Source organism: Lynx rufus, unplaced genomic scaffold (assembly GCF_022079265.1).
Source record: "Lynx rufus isolate CCGP_SWC_20201006 ecotype Redwood Valley unplaced genomic scaffold, mLynRuf1.p SCAF_5, whole genome shotgun sequence".
NCBI classification, from domain to species: domain Eukaryota; kingdom Metazoa; phylum Chordata; class Mammalia; order Carnivora; family Felidae; genus Lynx; species Lynx rufus.
In genome coordinates, this window is record NW_025814867.1 from 21,870,322 (window position 1) to 21,889,060 (window position 18,739).

The 18,739-nt window shown below is 40.5% G+C and overlaps 1 pseudogene; it reads left to right on the plus strand.

Moving 5' to 3' along the window:
* Window positions 1–342: 342 nt before the first annotated feature.
* On the plus strand, window positions 343–17,271 carry LOC124527118 (nuclear receptor subfamily 2 group C member 2-like; annotated as a pseudogene).
* The last annotated feature ends 1,468 nt before the right edge of the window (window positions 17,272–18,739 follow it).

Below are 18,739 nucleotides of genomic sequence, written 5' to 3' on the forward strand. Positions count from 1 at the left end.
GACATTGTGCCTGGAACTACCTGGCTCTCCCAGCCTGGATCAGCCATTACAGAAGCTTAGGTCCCAACTTACTAGACACTAGCCTAGGTCTGGCTTTCCAACCTTCCCACAGACCCAACCTTACAATGATTCTAGCAGGTCCCACAGCAAATGAACTTCCAAAAAGCAGTGTGCGTGCGTGTGTGTGTGTGTGTGTGTGTGTGTGTGTTTATGTGAATGTGCATGTGCTTGGGCAGGTAACCGAAATTTTCATTGAGAAAATAAAACACACAAATGACACACTATATAAACAAATAAAAATATAGTCCCGTGTCAAAATAGAGGATTCAGAGAAGACGTATTATGAGCAGTCAAGATGTGAATAATAGTGATGAGAGAGGTGCTCTAGGAGGATTTGAGAAAGAAAAGTGTGACTTCAGTCAGGTAAGGAGCTAGATTATAAAGGTCCTTGAATTTCCTAAGCACGTGTTTCCTAAGCTTAAATTATTTGTGTAAACTTACCATATCTATAAACTACCTACGCTACTTTTTAAAAATTAATTAATTAATTAATTAACTTACTTACTTAAGTAATCTCTACACCCAGTTTGGGGCTTGAACTCACAACCCCGATTTGCAGAGTCATGCTCTCCTGGCTAAGCTAGCCAGGTCCCCCTGTATTGCTTTTAACATTTTTCGTTAAATTGATTCACCTTCCCCCCCCCCTTTTTTTTAGTTTATTTATTTATTTACTTACTTATTTATTTATTTATTTTTAGTAATCTCTACACCCAACATGAGGCTCAAAGATCTCCAAGATCAAGAATTGCATGCTGGAGCACCTGAATGGTTCAGTCAGTTAAGTGTCTGACTTCGGCTCAGGTCATGATCTTGCAGTTCGTGGGTTTGAGCCCCACGTCGGGCTCTGTGCTGACAGCTCAGAGCTTGGAGCCTGCTTTGGATTCTGTGTCTCCCTCTCTCTCTCTGCCCCTACCCCATTCACGCATGCTCGCTCTCTATCTCTCTCAAAAATAAAATTAAAAAAATAAATAAATGACATTAAAAATTAAAAAAAAAAAAAAGGTTGCATGCTCTTCCAACTGAGCCAGCCAGGCACCCTCGATTTACCTGTTCTACTGAAATACAGTTATTTCAGAGGAGGATTAAGATGGCAGAAGAATAGGGTGACCCTAAGCTTGTGTCCTCCCTGCGAATAGCTAGATAAATATCAAATCATTCTGCACACCCAAGAAATCGACTGGAAGTCTTAGAGAACAAAGCTGCACTTCTACAAACAGGAAAAATGACCCCATTAGGTAGGACTGCGGAGAATTGCTTTGTGGGAGAAAAGAGCAGCAGGCTCTGCAGTGGGGAGGGATCCCTGAGAGGTGAGCTAAGAGTAAAGAAAAAAAAAAAAAGAGTGAAAACACACGCAGGGATTGCCCAAGAAAATTGTTTCCCAAAACCACTGACGGGGGGTGAGAAGGGGGGGGCGCGGGCAGGAGAGGGTTTCAATACCACCATTTTTTATAAACAGGAGAGCACAGAATCTGAAGTTTCGGAGGTCAGTCCCTGGTGGTGCTCCAACAAGGCAGCAGGACAGAGCCCTGGGAACAGACAGCATGGTCTGAGGACCCCTGGGTCTTTCCTCCGGGAGAAGCAGTTCCCCTGCTTGGAGTGCATTTGGTAGAGGTGATATGGCCTCTCCCTGGGCAAAAGACCCAGTAGGCACCACTGAGCTGCCCTGTCACCAATATAGGAACAAAGATGCCAGCTGAGGGCAACAAAGGCAGTGTGTTGCAATTTACCATAAACTCCAAGCTGCTGCCACCGGGCAGTCTCACGACTGGTTCTTGGGACAAGCTGGCACCAACCACAGCACAGTGAGACCCTCCCCAGAGGATTAGTGTGGGTCAAAGCCAGGGGTTCCCTAAAGCACAGGGTTCAGAAACACAGCCACACCTGAAGTAAAACCCAGGTGGGTGGTGCTGCCTGACAGACAGACAGCTGAGACACAGACAGGGTAAAGGAGGGTCTCTGATGGAAGCCCGGGACACAGGAGAGGTGACTGATTACATGTCTTTGAGTGCACAAACTTCCAGCTCTGGAGACTAGAGAACAGGCTGAAGCCATTTCAACCCTAGTGAACCAGCGCTAACAGACCTCAGTGAGCTAAACAGCGCCACCAAGTGGACAAGAGAGCCACTACACCAAGCCCCATCTCCCTGCACCCTCTAAGCCTATCTCCGGTAGGGCAAGTTAGCCTGAAAATCAGAGCAGCCAGGCTGCTCCCCCAGAGGACCAGCACAAATCCCTTCCACACATTAAGTCTACTAATCATAGGGTGCTGCAAAGCTTCAGCTCTAGGGGAAACTGGATCTAGCTTCCTTTGGTTTTTTTCATATGTGTTTCTGGTTTTGTTTTTTCTTGGTTACAGAAAGAGCAATTTTTTTTAATTTTATTTTATTATTTTTTTAATTTTTAATTGTTTATGTTTTTTGTTTCCATTTTTTTTCTATTAAGTTTCTCTTAACAACCAGACCAAAACATATCAGGATTCAGCTTCCTTTATTATTTTTTAAATTTTTTAAAATTTTATTTTATTTTATTTTATTTTATTTTATTTTATTTTATTTTATTTTATTTTATTTTATTTTTATTTTTATTTTTTCCCTCCAAAATGACAAGACAGAAGAATTCACCACAAAGGAAAGAACAGGAAGAAATAATGGCCAGGGATTTAATCAATACAGATACAAGGAAGACGGCTGAACTAAAATTTAAAACAATTATAAAGATTCTAGCTGGGATTGAAAAAAAAAGCATAGAATACTCTAGAGAATCCCTTATTGCAGAGATAAAAGAGATAAAATCTAGTCAGGCCAAAATGAAAAATTCTATAACTGAGATGCAAACCAAAATGGATGCCATAATAGTAAAGATGGACAAATAGAGGAATGAATTAGTGATACAGAAGACAAAATTATGAAAAATAATGAAGCTGAAAAGAAAAGGAAACAAAGGATCACAAAGGTACACTCAGGGAACTCAGCAACATATTAAAACAACATAACATTCATATCATAGGAATCCCAGAAGATTAAGAGAGAGGCAGAAGGTTTATTTAAGCAAATTAAAGCTGAAAACTTCCCTAATCTGGAGAAGGAAGCAGACACCAAATCCAACTCCCATTAGGTTCAAAAAACCCAGCCATTACCAAGTCATACCATAGTCAAATTCACAAAATACACAGACAAGGTAAGAATCATGAAAGCAGCAAGGGAAGAAAGTCCTTAACCTACAAGACAAGACAGATCAGATTCACAGCAGATCTTTCCACAGAAACTTGGCAGGACAGAAGGGAAGAGCAGGACATATTGAACATGCTGAAATCTGTTGCATTTCTATACACCAATAATGAAGCTGCATAAAAAGAAATCAAGGAACAGATCCCATTTGCAATTGCACCTAAAACAATTAGATACCTAGGAATAAACCTAACCAAAGAGGTAAAAGATCTGTACTTTGGAAACTACAGAACACTTATGAAAGAAACTGAAGACGACACAAAGAAATGGGAAAGCATTCCATGCTCATGGACTGGAAGAACAAACATTGTTAATGTCTATACCACCCAAAGCAATCTACACATTTAATGCAATCCCCATTAAAATACCATCAACATTTTTCCAGGAACTAGAACAAACAATTCTAAAATTTGTATGGAACCACAAAAGACCCCGAAGAGCCAAAGCAATCTTGAAAAAAAAGACAAAAAAAAAAAAAAAGCAAAGTTAAAGGAATCACAATTCCAGACTTCAAGTTATATTACAAAGCTGTAGTAAACAAAACAATATGGTACTGGCACAACAATGGACACATAGATCAACAGAACAGAAGAAAACCCAGAAATAAACCTAGCACTATATTGTAAGTTAACCTTTGACAAATAGGAAAGAATATCCAATGAGAAAAAGTCTGTTCAACAAATGGTGCTGGGAAAACTGGACAGCAACATGCAAAAGAATGAACCTGGACCACTTTCTTTTCACCATACACAAAAATAAATTCAAAATGGATGAAACACCTAAATGTGAGGCAGGAAACCATCAAAATCCTAGAGGAGAATACAGAGAGCAACCTCTCTGTGACCTCAGCTGGAGAAAATTCTTACTAGACACATCACCAGAGGCAGAAGGAAAAAAAGCAAAAATGAACTATTGGGACTTCATCAAGATAAAAAGCTTCTGCACAGCAAAGGAAACAACCAACAAAACTAAAAGGCAACCTACAGAATGGGAGAAGATATTTGCAAATGACATATCTGATAAACTGTTAGTATCCAAAATCTATAAAGAACTTATCAAACTCAACACCCAAAAAACAAATAATCCAGTGAAGAAATGTGCAGAGGACATGAAGATACTTTTCCAAAAGTATCCAGATGGCTCACAACTACATGAAAAGATGCTCAACATCACTCATCATCAAGGAAATACTAATCAAAACCATGCTGACATAGCACTTCACACCTGTCAGAATGCCTAAAATTAACAACATCAGAAACAACAGGTGTTGGCAAGGATGGGGAGAAAGAGAACCCTCTTGTATTGTTGGTGGGAATGCAAAATGGGGCAGTCCCTCTGGAGAAGAGTCTGGAGGTTCCTCAAAACATTAAAAATGGAATTACAGTAAAACCTTGGATTGCAAGTAACCTGTCCTACAAGCGTTCCACAAGATGAGCAAACATGTCTAATAAATTTTAACTTGATAAGCAAGCAATGTCTTGCAATAGGAGTAGTACGTGATGCCAAATGTCACATGATCACAACAGAATTAATGGTTCTTCTCTCGCTCGCTTGCTGCAGGATGCTTCTCTCTCCCATACTTGGATGTTCGGTCTCAGGCTGTGGTGTTTGTTAGAAATCAGAACATTGGAAGGTGCCTGCAACTGGCGCTAGTCAGTACTTTGTCATTCAAAGCACCTATGCACCTTTGGACGGTCCTTTGTTTTTCCATACAAGAGTAAACTTAGGAATGCTTCGCTTCGTTCTAGGTCAGGATGCCTGCAGACATAGAACCTTTGCTTATTGCCAGTTACATTAAATATAGTATATGACAAGAGTCTATTAATACTGTACTGTACTCAATGTATACAATGGCCCCCAGGCAGAGAAAGGTTGAAAAGAAAGGTACTAAGAAGAAGGAGATAATTACGGGGGAAGTTGAGAAGGAAGTCATGGAGAAGTACAAATGAGGTACGCAAGTGGCCAAAATTGCAAGATCTTATAAGAAGTGTATGTCTGCATCTCGTCTGCAGAGGAGGAGGAGAAAAGGTGGAGGAATCCCTCACTTCAAATGAGATTAGGAAGATGTGTCAAATATGGGAAGCAGTGCAAAATTTTGTAGAAAAGCACCACCCAAATAAGGATGTAGCAGTGTGAGCGATGAATCTCTTTAAAGACAATGCAATGTCACATTTCCATGAAATCCTCAAAAGGAGGCAAAAGCTAGTGTCATTAGATTGGTTCCTTGTTAAAGTTGCACGAAAAGAAAAAGATTCCATTGAGCCAATAGATAGCAGTGATTCCATTAGTGATAGTGAAAGTCGTCCTACATAATAACCCTCCCATCTCTTGTCTTCCCATCAAAAACCAGCCATGAAGGTTTTCAAAGGTAAGTACAGGTTAATTTGTTTACTTTTCTTTACATTTTGTATTTTCTTTATTATTTTGTATTACATTACAGTATTGTAATCATTTTTATATGAATACTTTTGGGTTATGGAACGAATCATCTGAGTTTCCATTATTTCTTATAGGGAAATTCACTTTGATATACAAATGCTTTAGATTACAAGCATGTTTCCAGAATGAACTGTGCTCACAAACCAAGGTTTTACTGTACCCTATGATATAGCAATTACACTACTAGGTATTTACCTAAAGGATACAAAAATACAAATTCAAAGGGACACATGCACCCTGATGTTTATAGCGGCATTATCAACAATAGCCAAAGTATGGAAAGAGCCCAAATGTCCACCAACTGATGAATGGATAAAGAAGATGTGTATGTATACATACACACACATATACATATAATTGAATATTATTCAGCCATCAAAAAGAATGAAATCTTGGGGCACCTGTGTGGCTCAGCTGGTTAAGTGTCCAACTCTTGATTTTGGTTCAGGTCATGATCTCATGGTCATGCTCTCTCTAGGAAGGAAGGAAGGAAGGAAGGAAGGAAGGAAGGAAGGAAGGAAGGAAGGAAGGAAGGAAGGAATAGGTGAACATATGGGAGGGGAAAAAAAGAGAGGTAAATAAACCATAAGAAACTCTTTTTTTTAATGTTTACTTTTGAAAGAGAGAGAGCGCACGCATATGAGTGGGGGAGGGGCAGAGAGAGACAGAATCTGAAGCAGGCTCCAGGCTCTGAGCCAACAGCACAGAGCCCGATGCAGGGCTCGAACTCATGAACAGGACCGCAAGATCATAACCTGAGCTAAAGTCGGATGCTTAACCAACTGAGCCACCCAGGTGCCCTAAGAGACTATTAAAGATAGAGAACAAACTGAGGGTTAATGGAGGCAGGTGGGTGGGGGATGGGCCAGGAGGATGATGAGTTTTAAGGAGGACATTTGTTATGATGAGCACTGGGTATTGTATTTAGGAACAGAATAAAATATAATAGAATTCAGGAATCCTATTCCTGAAACCAATATTGCACTGTGTGTTTAACTAACTAGAATTTAAATTTTTTGTTTTATTTATTTTTGAGAGAGAGAGAGAGAGAAAGACAAACAGGGCACCAGTGGGGTAGGGGCAGAGAGAGAGGGAGACACAGAATTTGAAGCAGGCCCCAGTTTCTGAGCTGTCAGCACAGAGCCTGATGCGAGGCTGGAACTCATGAGCCAGGAGATCATGATGTGAGCTGAAGTCAGACACCCAACCAATTAAGCCACACAGGTGCCCCTAACTAAGTAGAATTTAAATAAAACTTTGAAGGAAAAAAAAAGAGATAAATTTATTTCAAAAAGAACCTTATACCATTATGTTTATGTCATTATAATTTTTTTTAACGTTTATTTATTTTTGAGACAGAGAGAGACAGAGCATGAACGGGGGAGGGTCTGAGAGAGAGGAAGACACAGAATCGGAAACAGGCTCCAGGCTCTGAGCTGTCAGCACAGAGCCCGACGCGGGGCTCGAACTCACGGACCGCGAGATCATGACCTGAGCTGAAGTCGGAGGCTTAACTGACTGAGCCACCCAGGTGCCCTTGTTTATGTCATTATAAATGCTAGTTGTATTTTCATATACACAGTAGACTCAAAGTATGACAAGATTGTAAAAGCATGTATTGAAGTACTACTTAAAACCAACTCACATACCAACAGTGGTATGCTAGACATGCCTGTGGAAACACCAACTCAAATATTTGTAGTTGGTCAACAAATGCGTGACTCTCCCAGGCAACAATATCATACATTCTTCTTTCTCCTCCTCCTCCATCCTCCTTCTCATCTAACCTTCTTAAACGAACTGTATGTACTCACTGTCTCCCAATTTCTCTTCCCTCACCTTCTCTTAAACCCACTCCAATCAGGCTTTTACCCCGACCACTCCCACTTGGCTTCTAAAACACCACTACTTGTCAATTTCTTCCTGCCCTCCTGGACACTCCCTGGCTTTCTTTGCTGATTTCCCCCTTTCTTCTCAATGTCTTAATGTTGATGAGTGCTTGGATTCAGTCTCGTAACTCTTTTCTTCTCCCTTGGTGATCGCATCTCAGCCACATGCCTTTAAACATATTAAATACAGTCTATATACTGATGACTCCCAAATTTCATCCCCACTTCAGATCTCTCGCCTGAATTCCCAGTGTGTACTCTGCCTCCCTGACAGCTATACCTGGATATGTGGTAAATCTCTCACATTTAACACATTTAATGATCAATTCCCAACTCCCAATCTTTGCCTCCAAACCTACTCCACTCATGAGTCTTTCCATCTCAGTTGATGGCAACGCCCTCCAGCCTCCCATCACTTCCTACCCAAATCTCTGCTCCCATCCAGCTCTAATCCCTCATTATCCCTCTCCTCAAAACTGCAATTGGATTCTGCCCTGCTTCCTTCCACGGCGTAATTTCAATACAAAAGCCTTGTAAAATATGTTAGATCATATCACTTCTCTGTTCAAAATCCTTAGAGGTTTCCCATCTCAAAGAAAAAAACTAAGTCTTCACAATGCCCTACAGGGTCTTAAATAACCTGACCCCTCACTTCTTTGACCTCCTTTCTTCTGTTCTCTTCCTTGCTTATGCGGCTCTAGCCACTGTAGTGCATTCTTTCATGTACAGTCATAGTCCTCAAAGGCTATGATTATGCCCATTTTGAGGATGAAAGAAAACTGGAGCCCAGAGAAGTTCCTTGGCCAAGGTCAACATCAAGTTCTAGAGTCAGAATTTAGTCTGTTTCACTCCCAGATATGCCTCCCAAGTATACCCTGCAGTCTCACACATTCTTATTCTTCTCAAATAGGCCCAACTATTTTGGAATTGTATTTCTGACAAAGGTGAGATTTCATGTCAGTAGCTAAGTGGTATTGGGACAACTGAATATATATCTGGAAAGAAAATTAAGCTGGATTGCTTCCTCTTTTCTTATACGAAATTTAATTCAGGTAGAACAAAGATTTTACTATTAAAATGAATCCCCAAAACATCCAGAATAAATCACAAGTAAAATTATTTATAATATTAGAGGAAAAAGAGCAGAAACCCAGAACCACAAAACCCATAATCATAAAAAAAGAAAGAATGGTAATCTAGAACATACATTTTAAAAACACTACATGACAAACATACCATAAACAAGGTGAAACACAGATAACTAATGGAAAAAATATTTATAATGAATATGTCAAAGAGCTAATTTCCTGAATTTACTAGGACCTGGTGCAAATTAAAAAAAGAGAATTGTTCTTAAAACAATTGTTTTAAAAGTACATGAAAATATGCCCAACCTCCTTGAAATTAAAGAAATGCAATTTAAATCAGCAAGGCGATATCGTTTTTCACCTAGCAGGAAACAAAAGGATTCTGATTTTGTTAGCTGCTCTCTGGCCTCAGAAAAAATTAAAAAAAAAAAAAAAATAATAATAATGTAAAACAAAACAAAACAAAAAAAACCTCATTAGCTGCTACTCATTAGTCCCTACCCATCCTCAAAAAAATGTTTAAGAGTTAAATCCACTTTGGTGTAGACCTTGCTTTGAAATATCAGTATCCAATATGTAAACCACCACCTGAACCACTTTTTAGGGTACCGTCCCTCAAATACTCACATGGGCTTGCCCATGTCCTGGTCTTACACCCTTTGTCCACTTCCCAAAACCTTCTACTACACCCATAGAACTCCTGATCCATAATCAACAAAAATCCCTGTAATTTCATCCTGGCTCCAAACTCCTCCTCTACCACCTTGAATTAATTCAAATTGGGTTTCCCCAAGGGCACCGGTGGCCTTGTAGCCTTCTCTAGTGAAAGCAGTTCATCCTCTGACACTCCATTGTTCCTCCCCATGTTTCTTCCTATTTTTCGTCACTCAGGTCATTCCTCCTCATTCACCTGTGACGAGGCACATGACTCACCTCCAAGCTCTGCCATAAATAAATTCTGGGGGACCTCACTGTCCACATAGGCAATCAATCTAATAACTGACCTCAAAGGTCCCTAACTTCTTCATCTCCAAGCTCTTTCATTTTACCCAAGCCACCCACTCCCATGGTGATACCTTGAACTTTTTCACTTCCTTCCACTGCTCCATTTCAAAAGTTTCTATTCAATGTCAAACAACCCAGGCTCTTATATAACAGCCTCTCCTTCCAATTTTCATTAACTTCATCAGAACTTCAAATTTATAAATGTCTCTATTTTCTCTCAATCTATCTGTCCTAATGACCCACCTTTTTTTTAAAACTTCCTTACTTATCCACCTTCAATTCCATGAACTACCATTTCATTGGTTCCCATTTTACATTCATAAACATTGGTTCTCCTTACTCACTGTTAGATCTCAGACCACTTGCTAGTACTTCAGAAGAGCCTTTCCAGATTGTCCTGTCTAGATGAGGTCACCCCATGACTGCTTCCACAGAAATGTGTTCCACGTTTTCAACATGCTTTTCAGAATTAGAACCTTACATTTATACTACATTATGTGATAAATATCTGTCTTCACCATTAGACTATAAGGTCCACGAAGGTGAAACTGGGTAGGAGGGAGACTTTCGCTTTTCATGTTATCCCATTTTGTACTGTTTGAATGTTGTAGCCATCTGTTAAAGGATTTTTTAAGGTAAAATCATGACTCTCATACAAACTAAAATGAGTAGATATCAGAAATTTGATTTAACCCATTAATTAATGAAGGAATCATTTTGAACTATAATTAGTTCAAAAGAGAATTCAAAGAACCACATGCATCTGGGCAATCAGCATTGCTAAAATGATTTATAAACAGCTTCAAAAGAGATCTATTCTCAGGATAGGAATCAATTGAATTCCACTGCATACAATTCATTTGCATTTTTATAAACAAGAATTATTTCATTATTATGAATTTTCTACAATATACAAAATTATAAAATAGCTCCAGAACAATGAAAAGCTGAGATAAGCTGGAATGGTACACCAGACGGGACACTTAATATTTTTTTACCTGTTTCAAAGGTTTTTATAATTTTTCCTACCTCATCAGTGTATGTATACTATACATTAATATATGTATGAATTACTACTTAGTTTTTAATAATGTTAAAGATTATCTGTGTAAGGAATTCCGACCCAATTTTATATGCATTTTTGTACATACAAAAACTTGTAAATTTTATTTCAAATGTTTTGAGATCTAATTGACAAATAACATTATGTTAGTTTCAGGGGTACAACATAATAGTTTGACATGGTGTATATTGAGAAATGATCACCTCAATATGTCTAGTGAACATCCATCACCACAAATAGCTGTAATTTTTTCCTTATAACTTTTAAAATCTATTCTCTTACAACTTTCAAAATACAACACAGTATTGTTAGCTACAGTCACCATGTTGTACATTACATCCCCATAACTTACTTACTGTATTACTGGAAGTTTGCACCTTTTGACCACCTTCACTCATTTTGCCCACCCCCTACCCTCCATCTCTTGCAACCACCAACTTGTTCTCTGTATCTGAGTTTGGTTTTGTTCAGATTCTACATATAAGAAAGAGATTATATCGCATTTGTCTTTATCTGATCTATTTCACTTAGCATAATGCCCTCAAGATCCCTCCATGTTGTTGCAAATGGCAGGAAAAAAAAAGATTTCCTTCTTTCTTATGGCTGAATTATATTCCATCATATATTTACACATACACCACAACTTCTTTATCCATTCATCCATCAATGGATACTTGGGTTATTTCCATGTCTTCGCTACTACAAATAATTCTGCAATAAAGATGGAAGCACCTATAGCTTTACAAGTTAGTGTTTTCACTTCCTTTATACATAACCAGAAGAATTGCTGGATCATACAATAGTTCTATTTTTAATTTTTTTTTGAAAGAGAGAGAGAGCATGAGTTGGGGAGAAGGGCATAGGGAAGGAGAGAGAGAAAGAGAGGGAGAGAGAGAGAAAAAGAGAGAGAGAGAATGAATCTTAAGCAGGCTCCACACTCAGTGTGGAGCCCAACGTAGCGTTCAATCCCACAACCCTGGGATCATGACCTGAGCCAAAATCAAGAGTCGGATGCTCAACTGACTAAGTCACCCAGGTGCCCCTCTGTTTTTAATTTTTGAGGACCCTCCATATATTTTTTTCCATAGTGGCTGAGCCAATTTACATTTCTATCAACAGAGCACAAAGGTTTCCTTTTCTCCACATCCTCACCAGCATTTGTTATCTCTTATCTTTTTGATGATGGCCATTCTAACAGACATGTGGTGATATCTTACTGTGTTTTATTGGTTTTTTTTAAATGTATTTAAGTATTGACATACAATGTTACATTAGTTTCAGAAATACAAAACAGTAATTTGAAAATTCTATACATTGTACTATGTTCACCACAAAAAGCATAGTTACCATCTGTCACCATGCAACATTATTACAATATTGTTGATATATTCCCTATGCTGTAGTTTTCATCCCTGTGACTTACTTATCCTATAACTGGAAGTTTGTACCTCTTAATCCCCTTCATCTATTTCAGTCACTCTCCCACTCACTTCCCCTCCAGTTCGTTCTCTGTATTTATGATTGTTTCTGGCTTGTTTTGTTAGATTTCACATATAAGTGAAATCATATGATTTTGTCATTCGCTATTTCACTTACATAATACTGCAAATGGCAAGAACTCATTCTTTTTATAGTTGAGTAACATTCCATCACACACACACACACACACACACACACACACCATAAATTCTTATCTATTCATCTATCTATGGACACGTAGGTTGCTTCCATAATTTAGCTATTGGGGTGCATATATCTTTTCAAATTAGTGTTTTCATTTTCTTTGGATAAATACCCAGTAGTGGAATTACTGAATCATATGGTATTTCTATTTTTAATTTTTTGAGGAACTTCTATACTATTTTCACAGTGGCTGCATCAATTTACATTGCCACCAACTCGGGGCGCCTGGGTGGCGCAGTCGGTTAAGCGTCCGACTTCAGCCAGGTCACGATCTCGCGGTCCGTGAGTTCGAGCCCCGCGTCGGGCTCTGGGCTGATGGCTCAGAGCCTGGAGCCTGTTTCCGATTCTGTGTCTCCCTCTCTCTCTGCCCCTCCCCCATTCATGCTCTGTCTCTCTCTGTCCCAAAAATAAATAAACGTTGAAAAAAAAAAAATTTTACATTGCCACCAACAGTGCACAAAAGTCCCTTTATCTCCACATCCTCACCAAGACGTTTTATTCCTTGTCTTTGTGATAGTAGTGCCATTCTGACAGGTGTAAGATGATATCTTACAAGGTGGGTTTGATTTGCATTAGCCTGATGATATTGAACACCTTTTCATGTGTCTGTTGCCAATCTGTATGTTTTCTTTGGGAAAATGTCTTTTCAGGTCCTCTGCCCATTTTTATTTTTTTAAAGCTTATTTATTTATTTTGAGAGAGAGAGAGAGAGAGAGAGAACACGCGCATGCAAACAGGGGAGTACCCAAGAGAGGGAGAGAGAGAATCCCAAGCAGGCTCTGTGCTTGTCAGCGTAGACCATCAATCTCACAAACCATGAGATCATGACCTGAGCCAAAATCATGAGCCAGATGCTTCACCAACTGAGCCACCCAGCTGTCTCTGCCCATTTTTAAATTAGATTATTTGGTTTTTTAGTGTTCAGTTATGTATGTTCTTTATATATTTTGGATATTAGTCTCTTCTCAGATAGATCTTTTGAAATATTTTCTCCCATTCGGTAAGTTGCTTTTCCATGTTCTTGGTGGTTTCCTTCACTGTGCAAAAGCTTTTTATTTTGGTGTAGTCCCTCTCATTTATTTTTGGTCTTGTTGCCTTTGCTTTCAGTGTCAAATCCAAAAAATCATCACCAAGACCAATGTCAAGGAGCCTCACTATTTTTCCTTCCAGGAGTTTCACAGTTTCAGGTCTTACATTCAAGTCTGTTTTTAACAAATCAAGCTTTCAGAATATGGAATTGGCGGTACAATATCTAAAAAGAAAGCAATCTGGGGGAAACAAACTACTACCCAGCATGTGTGTGAGGATCTGAGGGAAGGTTGGCGATTGTGTAACAGCCTCAAGGAGCAGGCTGGGGAGAGCCAGAGCCAGGGGCTGGAAGCCATCAGCCTTTGGAGTTTCTGGGCTGGAGGAGGGCTGTCCCTGGCTTCCAGTTTCTTTCATAAATGGCACTGCCCTCAAGGCAGGAGGGAGCTGAGGACAGGGGAGGAGCTGGACAAGGATAAGTGATAAAGCCTCCTTTGCCCTCCTCTGCTGGGGGGAAGGGAGACCACGATGTACTTCTGGAAACAGCCAGGGGCCAAAAAAAAGCAGTAGTGGGGTGCAGTTGTGACAGTGGAGATCAGCTCAACAAGGGGCTGCACAGCAGGGACCACGGTGGTGACCGGAGAGGTGGTACTAGAACCCGAGTCAGAAGACGAAGTGCTGAGGGACAGGACCTAACGGGTGGATGAGCCACTGGAGGACAACGCTATTATAACACACTTGGGAGGAGGGGAAGAGTGAGACAGAGGTGCAGTTCACACACATACTAGACAGGCGCTGTGGCGGCACCAGGGACCTTAAGACAACCAGGGGTCCCGGGGCCAAGCTGAGGAGCCTGCAAGAGTGTCCGTGTGGTCCAGTGCTGAGTGATGGTCAGAGTGGTCCTGTTGACCTGCTGACCTGCAGAGCAGCCTTCACCACGTGGGAGGAGAGGAGGAGTCCAAGGGACCCAAACTGTGCCCCACAGGCATCCTGATTATCAGATGGTGGGCAAAGCCCCCAGGCAGGCAGGTAGCAAACCACTCAGTAATGATCCACATCTGACTGCAGGCATGGCTGTCATCACAGCCGGAATCAATTCATGCACGGATTTTTCTAGATACAATGCAGGGTTATCCTTCAATGCCTTTGCCAACAGATAGATGATTAGGGCCAGGTTGTTCTGCACCACACTCACATTCTCTTTTTTTCTCTCTTCTGTGGCACTTATAATTTTGATTTCACTCCTGAAAAACACTTCAGTTTTTGGAAACAAGATTCTGCTCTGTTTCCAAATCCCACACTTTGAAAAGCATTTATAAACCTCAGTCTCAAAACTCTGCAGAAGACATATAATTGTTTCTTGGTTCGTATAATCTTGGGTTTTATACATATATACACACGCACACATATATACATATATACACATAAATGCCTGATGCCAGATTTTCCATAAATACTCCAGCTACCGTAAATATTGACTCCTCGGAATTGTTTTAGAAAATCAACGCAATGCATTAAAATCAAGTGTGGGGAAATTTCCTGGTCTCAGACAACTTTCCTTTTGTCATTGAATTAGTACTAAATTGTATCTAACTCTGCACTACAGGCTAATTACACTTTGTATTTCCTAAGGCTTCATAAAGAAATCTTTTCACCCTTTAAAGAAAAAAGCAAGCACGTTGCAGAGCACGCGAGTCACGAAGGCTGAACTTGCACTGACAAAAACAGTAACAACCCCCCTTCCTCACCACCCCGGGTGGCCCCAGGCTGCCCTCCCTGTCCTCTACCCTCTCCCACCTAAGCGTCTCCTCTCCGGCCTGTGGTCTTTTGCACCCGCTGCCCTGGGCTCCCGCCGTCCGCCAACGCCAGGAGCTGGGTTCCCCACGCCCTGCCCTCCCCCCCACCCCCAACTGCGCAGGAGGCCCACCTGCTTCCAGGCCACTTTGGCGCCAGACCTCGAATTTCTCTGGCGATCCTGCTTCCCGATGGCTATGCACACGGAGCGGCTAGTTCGGCCCAGAGTGGCCCAGGTGCTGCACCCTCAGATGTCTCCCAGGAATCCGCAGGGACGGCCGGCCCCTTCCGGTGCATTCTGGTAACCTCCGCCCACTCTGGGGTCAGCGGGCCTCGCCAAGTGCAGGTTGCTTGCTGCAGAGACGCAGACGGGCCAGAAGATCCAGATGGTCCCCTCAGTGGACACCTCTGGTATCCCCAAGCAGCCGTTCATCCTCATCGGCCCAGACGGAGCTGGAACTGAGAAGGTGATTCTGGCTTCCCCCCTCCCCGAGACATCCAACGCCAGACAGCTCCTTCTCACCACCTGGGATGACCTCATCCCTGGCGGGACCCACGTCGTCAGGGCCCCCACTTCTGTAGAAGGCCCGCGTCCAGCGGCCGGAGATGGTAAGTACTGTGTGGTCTGCGATAACAAAGCACCTGGCTGTCACCCTAGGGCTGTCAGTTGTGAAAGAGGCAACATTTATTACAAAGGGGCATAAGGAAAAATTTGACCTACAGCTGTCAGAGCAACTAAGGCTACATCATCAGTAAGCGGCACCTGAAGAGCTGTCAGTTTTTCTGACTGAAAAAAATGCTTAGAGATGAGTACGAAAATGGAATCTGTCCAGTGTGAACGGAAGCCCTTTGGGGGGGGGGGGAAGGAGAAGAAGCCCTTTGATGTGCGGTGGGAGAAACCAAGGAACTGTGCCGCTTCAGCTGAGAAATAGGTCTTCTTGATGCAGGATGCTTGTGAACATCCAGCTGCCTTTGATATACGAGGATGGTATGGTTCTTCTGATCACGGATCCTAAAGCTGACACAAGCCAGGGGGCTCCGGACACACTGCAAATGTAGTAGCGTCCCTTGCCAACCTAAGTGAATCCCTTAACAATGCCAAGTCTTCAGAACACCATGGGAGAACCAGTCTGCAAGTGAGATTCCTTGAGCATGTGATACCTTAGCAAAAGCACTTAATACCACAGCTTCTTGTCTCCCAGCCTGGCAGACAAAATAGCGGAGGAGAGAGCATCCACAGCATCACTGGAGACCAGTCCACCATCATTGAGGTCAAAGACACCCTCCTTTTAGACACTTACATTTAGGTTTGTGATGCCTGGCCCCATTCCATAATCCCTCAACATGTGCTACATCTGCAAGTCTACATTCCATTTGCTTTTCCTCCCCATGATCTGGGCCAGCAGTTCAGTCACTTGGTCGGGAATGCAACATCAGTCTTGTGCTGCCCTACTGGAATGAGCTCTTCAGCCTTGGCCTGCCCCAGTGTGCCCAGGTCGTGAGTCTCTCCAATATCCTGGCAGCTATGGTCAACCACCTACAGAACAGCATCCAGGGAGATAAACTTTCTGGTTACTGAATAAAGCAAGTCATGGAGCACATCTGTAAGCGTCAGGACTTCTGTTAACAGTATGGTGAAGCTGAATATGGACAGCTATCAGTATGCATACTAAGGTAAGCTATAGTTCTCTTTAGTCCAGATCATTCGGGTTTGACCAGCACAAACCAGATCGAAAATTCCAAGAAAATACAGAGATGGGCTTACAAGACTATGTTCAGAAACCTTACTCAGAAGACACCTACCAACTGGCCTGGATTTTCATCTGTCTGCCGGGACTTAGGCTGATGAGCTCCAACATAACAGAAGAACTTAATTTTTGTTTTGTTTTGTTTTGTTTTACTGGTTGCATTGTCAATGCTTTGATAGCATAATCCCCTATATCCTCAAAATGGAGACAACAGAGTACAATGGCCAAATCACCAGAGCCAGTATCTAATGCGCAACACACACCTGCTGAGAAGCAAAAGAATCTTCCCAGGACTGCTCAGATACAAAGACAATGAAGTAGTGGTATTTTGGTATATACAAATATTACCAGTATGTTAGCCATTCCTTCCTCATTTCTTCTTATTTGTTAATCCCAGACAATAGCAACCAAAAACTAACAGGATCCTTTTTTGCCACGAGAAATGTTTTCATGCCTTTCGGTGACACAGCAGGTTTTGGAACAACCGTTTAACTTAATTTGTATTTAGAAATTCTCAAAGGGCAAATAACAATAACAAAGTTTTATAATCAGAGACTATAATTAAGGAAAACTAAAAGAAATGTTTTGAAAAACAAAGAAGCCTTATATTCCACAGTAAATTCTAGCTCACTAAGAAAGAAAAAAACCTTAAGATAGACATTCACAAATAATTTGCTATTAACGTTCCATTGAATGTTCAGCTTAACTTGTCACCTAATGAACACTATTTTTAAGAACACAAAACTAAGTAGACAGGATGATAGAGTTCAAGCCAATATTCTCCCAACCTGTTCCAAAGAATAAAACCACAAAAGATTACTATGCCCTTTTGCCTTGTACTTAGTATAGTAATTTGCATTAATATGGTATGTGGTGGTTTATCTCATATTCAATACAACAGTGAATTGCCTATTAACAGTTGTTCTTTAAGAAAAAAAAAAGATTAAAGCTTAGCAAAAATAAAATTTTCAGAGAAGATTTAATTTTAAAATTTCAAGAGGTAATTAGGTAACCTGTGCTTTTATTTACTTATGTGTTAAGTATGATATATTCCAACATATAGATACTTTTTAGAAAGTATTGGTACTTAAAATTATTTCTGTTTGGCAAAATTTCACTTACCTATGCCATTATTATCAGGCATTTGGTGGAAATAAAAATCAGTACTACATGTTGAAACACAAATGTATGTAAAATTAACACTAAAACTATTACATGTCTATTGCTTAAAGACAAGAATTACCCAGACCCACATTATGCTCTTAATTCACCTGGCAATCTTTGCCTATTATGTTGCCCTTTCCTTGATGCAAAAGAAAAAAAAATGACTACCACTAACTGGACAAGAAAAAGAAAAATAGCAACTTCTAAAGATTATTATTTTTAATTGAACTTTTTATCGAGATAATTTTAGATTCATGTGTAGTTCTAAGAAATGACACATAGATCACTTTGCTCATGTTACCCTAATGGTAACATTTTGCAAAACTGTAGTATAATATCACATCCAAGATATTGACATTGATACAATCCACCAATCTTAATAAGAGTTCTTCAGTTTTACTTATACTCATTGTTGTGTGTGTGGGTGCATGTATGTGTATTAAATTCTTTATTATTACCTGTGTAGGTTTATGTATCCACCACAGTCAAGATAATCCACAGGTACCTAACCATAATATAAGAACTAAAACTATAAAACTCTTAGAAGAAAACA